Source organism: Mizuhopecten yessoensis, unplaced genomic scaffold, assembly GCF_002113885.1.
Source record: "Mizuhopecten yessoensis strain PY_sf001 unplaced genomic scaffold, ASM211388v2 scaffold10687, whole genome shotgun sequence".
NCBI lineage: Eukaryota > Metazoa > Mollusca > Bivalvia > Pectinida > Pectinidae > Mizuhopecten > Mizuhopecten yessoensis.
Genome location: NW_018408671.1, coordinates 748,593 through 752,768, shown reverse-complemented (window position 1 = coordinate 752,768; position 4,176 = coordinate 748,593).

The window sequence follows — 4,176 nt, the reverse complement described above, 5'->3', positions numbered from 1 at the left end:
GATTTGTGTTCTGTCTCGTGTTTTATTAGTATAGGCCAAAGGAAAGAAATGTGTATTGGGTTACATGACCAAAAAATACTGTTTTCCTAATGACTAAGTTTTTGAGCATGTTTGAGATGAGGCAAAAAAAATACTTGAGTTTCCGCTATCGTCTTTTGGTAGGGAAGGAAGGTAGCTCAGCATTTTATTTTTTTAATTTGGAAAATATTTTTACTGTGCTTATATATAGCAGGAGTTCTGACTTTAACAGTTCATATCACTTAATGCCAATAAAAACTTTAGGATAGATACAAAAAACTAGGGTAGGTAGGGGTAGCGGAAATAAAAGAATTTTTTATTTTGCCCAAGAAAAAACCCCATTGGCAGTTAAAATATTTTATGTCTATTGCCATTGAACTCTAAAGATCTCAAATCTCATATTTAATCTTGGTAATAGAAATTTGGTTGTGATATGGTTTTAACAAGTTCCCAGCATTTTTAAAATGTTGGTAGTAAAAAATAGGAGAATAACTTCTACTGGCCTATACAAGTTTATGGAGTGATGAAACCTGATGCACACGTAGACAGGAATGTTGTACAAACTGATGCTAACCGTTTAACATGATGTTTAAAATAATACTATTTTTGTGATCTCTGTCACTACATGGACCATTTGACATTAATATGCATTGGTTTAGTAATGCCTGGTTGTTGCAATAGCATTTGTTATAAAAAGAGGTGCAAACCAAATTCAACTGTTCCTGGTATTTTAAAAAGGAGTTAACAGTGTAAAGGGAGGTAACTTTGATATATGTGCACAAAAGATAAACTAGTAAAGTATTTAAATGGAAATCCATTTGTCCAAAGCAAGGTAAAAAGACTCTTTTGCAATGCTTTTGTTCATCATTAAACAAATTTTTAAGGACAATTTTCCCCCTATATTTAATAATAACTTTAAATCAAAATATTATGTTGCCCCTAAAAGGAAAATGTACAAAATATAATCGATAATAAACAGCGTGTGTAGTGCCAAATTACACAAAAAAAAATTGATATAGTAACATATTTTAATTGCAATCTGATTAAAACCAGATTTTAAATTCCACTCTGATACTTCACGTTCCAATCAACTTCGACGGGAACGTAGAGGAATGGAATGGAAAACCTGTATCATTTTAAATGGGGAAGTTTTCAATATTGATTCCTCTGATGAGATTAGGTTTTAATCAAATTGGGATTTGCAGTCATTGTTTTCGGAGCTTTAACACATTGGGTTGGCTATAGGATCTATTGGGTCTTTAATGTCAAGGTCTCTGGGAATCATTTGAACAAAAACCTGTCTTTTAACGTCAGAAACAAACTGGTAGCTTGACACCCACAAGATTATCTTGTTACTATTTTGGAATGACATCCCACCTCGGCAACTACGATTGTAAGAGTTATCTCCCTTCTACCAAACAACTGACTGTCACTTTTCGATTGAAAGACTACTGGACCCGAGAGACGGAACAGATTTTGATATCATTTTGCGTTGAACATCCCGACGTCCAATTTGTGTGAATGAAAGTTGTGGGGCCCAGTAGGGAAAACTATTGAAAAACCTACAACTAAGGCGCATGCCATCCTGCACTGAGGTGTTGTGTCTTTCAAGATCCCCCCCCCTCTCTTTTTGTGAGGGGATAATTCTTTCACGTGCAATGAAGGTGTGGTCTGCTACCGGAGAACAAAGTTTGCTGAAAAAACAATAGTTCACTACCGCATAATAATGACATTTTTTGTATACTTTATTTCGGCGTTGTTACGGGAAACCCGATATAATTTACAGTTTAGCAATAAAACACGGCATACAATTGTATATCAGATATTGAGTGTGGATGGAATTAAAGTCATGTGTAGCCCGAGCCTCCTCCAGGCCTTGACACCAGACATCTGTCTGTCAAAATATCCAAGTCTGGTGTCGTGGCCAGAGGAAAACTGGGGCTACACCAGGCACATGTCAGTCAAAATGTCCAAGTCTGGTGTCTGGGCCAGAGGAAACTCTGGCTACACCAGGCACATGGTTGTCAAAATGTCCAAGCCTGGTTTCGGGGACCAGAGGAAACTCTGGCTACACCAGGCACATGTCAGTCATCATGTCCAAGCCTGGTGTCGGGGCCAGAGGAAATTCTGGCTACACCAGACATCTGTCAAAATGTCCAAGCCTGGTGTCGGGGCCAGAGGAAACTCGGGCTTCACCAGACATCTGTCTGTCAAAATGTCCAAGCCTGGTGTTAGGGCCAGTGGAAAACCCAGATTATCCCAGATAGCTGTCTGTCAAAATGTCAAAGTCTGTTGTCGGGGCCAGTGGAAAACTGGGGCTACACCATACATATGTCAGTCAAAATGTCCAAGCCTGGTGTCGGGGCCAGATGAATCTCGGGCTACACCAGAGAGCTGTCTGTCAAAATGTCCAAGCCAGGTGTCGGGGACCAGAGGAAAACTGGGGCTACACCAGGCACATGTCAGTCAAAATGTCCAAGCCTGGTGTCGGGGACCAGAGAAAACTCGGGCTACACCAGACATCTGTCTGTGAAAATGTCAAAGCCTGATGTCGGGGCCAGAGGAAACTCGGGCTTCACCAGACATCTGTCTGTCAAAATGTCCAAGCCTGGTGTTAGGGCCAGTGGAAAACCCAGATTATCCCAGATAGCTGTCTGTCAAAATGTCCAAGTCTGGTGTCGGGGGCCAGAGGAAAACTCGGGCTACACCAGGCACATGTTAGACAAAATGTCCAAGCCTGGTGTCGGGGCCAGAGGAATCTCAGGGTAAGTCACTTGTGCTGGTTTAAAACCTGTCAAATCGTTATGCACCAGTAATGGCTTTCCGAATTTTAAATTTTGATAAAATAATGATGTTTTTATCCGTATCAATTAATTGACCGAGTTATTGCCTTTTGTGTATTTTGAACTTCAATCTTGTCTGTTGAACAAGCGCCTCTTTTTTCCACGTAATTTCATTAAAACTCTGTAGGGTTTAAAAGTACTATTTGTAACTTGAGCACATTAATTACTGAGTTATCGCCCTTCATGTGTAGAATTAACTTGGCCACAAAGCTAGTTTCCTTATAGGGCCATCATTCATTTAGCTTAATTGTAGGCAATATAAAGGGGTTGTCGATATATCGAGGGAGAGTTGTAAGTGTAAGGAACTGTGACGAGAAGAAAGGGAGACATTGGAATATGCTGGATATGTCGGGTGGCGCAGTAGAAAGCGCACCTGCTTTTCACCAAGGCAGCCGGGGTTGGATTCCCCAATCGGACGTGAAAAGTTATGGGGTTTCCTCCCACAGTAAGACCCCCCCCCCCCCCCTCCCCCTCAGTCGCTAACATCCGGGTCAACCAGAGTGATTAGTATTAGTTGTAAAAACTTATTTCATAATTGTTGTAAAATAAATAAAGTTTATATATGTTGGATATAAAAGAGATTGCAAATGAAGCGAATGGCATTAGGCATTAAACTAATAAGATCGAATTTTGTGAAGTTTTAAAATATGTCAAAGACGGCCATGACCAGGCGCCTGTGAAATCAAATGGCAAATTATTTACAGAAAAACAATGAGTTTTGTAATCATCTCGGGGCTAAGCAGTCGATAATTGTTTGATATTTGTATGGGCAAATTCAATTTACCATGTATTAACATTTTTTCGAGATCTAACATTGTTACAGCATAATTCAAAATTATCCAATACGCATTCTAGTCCATGTAACTGTTAATATATCCGTCGGCTTTACATAGCACTTGGTTTACACTGCGTCAACCAGCCCTGTAGTTCTATAGCATCTAAACACGAGACCTACTCAATAATACATTATTACAGGAAAATAGCGTTCACTACTAAAATACCATATGTAAATGAGGTTGTATATTAGAAATTATCATACGATATCGATTATGTATTGAAGTCAAAGTCAACGAGCTTTCAAATGTCCTGTCGCCTTTATCTGTTACCCGTTATACACCTGTCGGCCTACCTGGCTGATCATCATCTACCTGGCGTAGCGCTGGGGCTTTAACCGTCACAGGTTACAGAGAGAATAGATCTTTCGATCAATGGGGAAAAGTAGGCAGCCTTTATGTCAACAGTTTAATACGAGTCCACTTATGTACTCCTATAATCGGTTACACGATACACTATACACAATCAATTAAGAAATAGA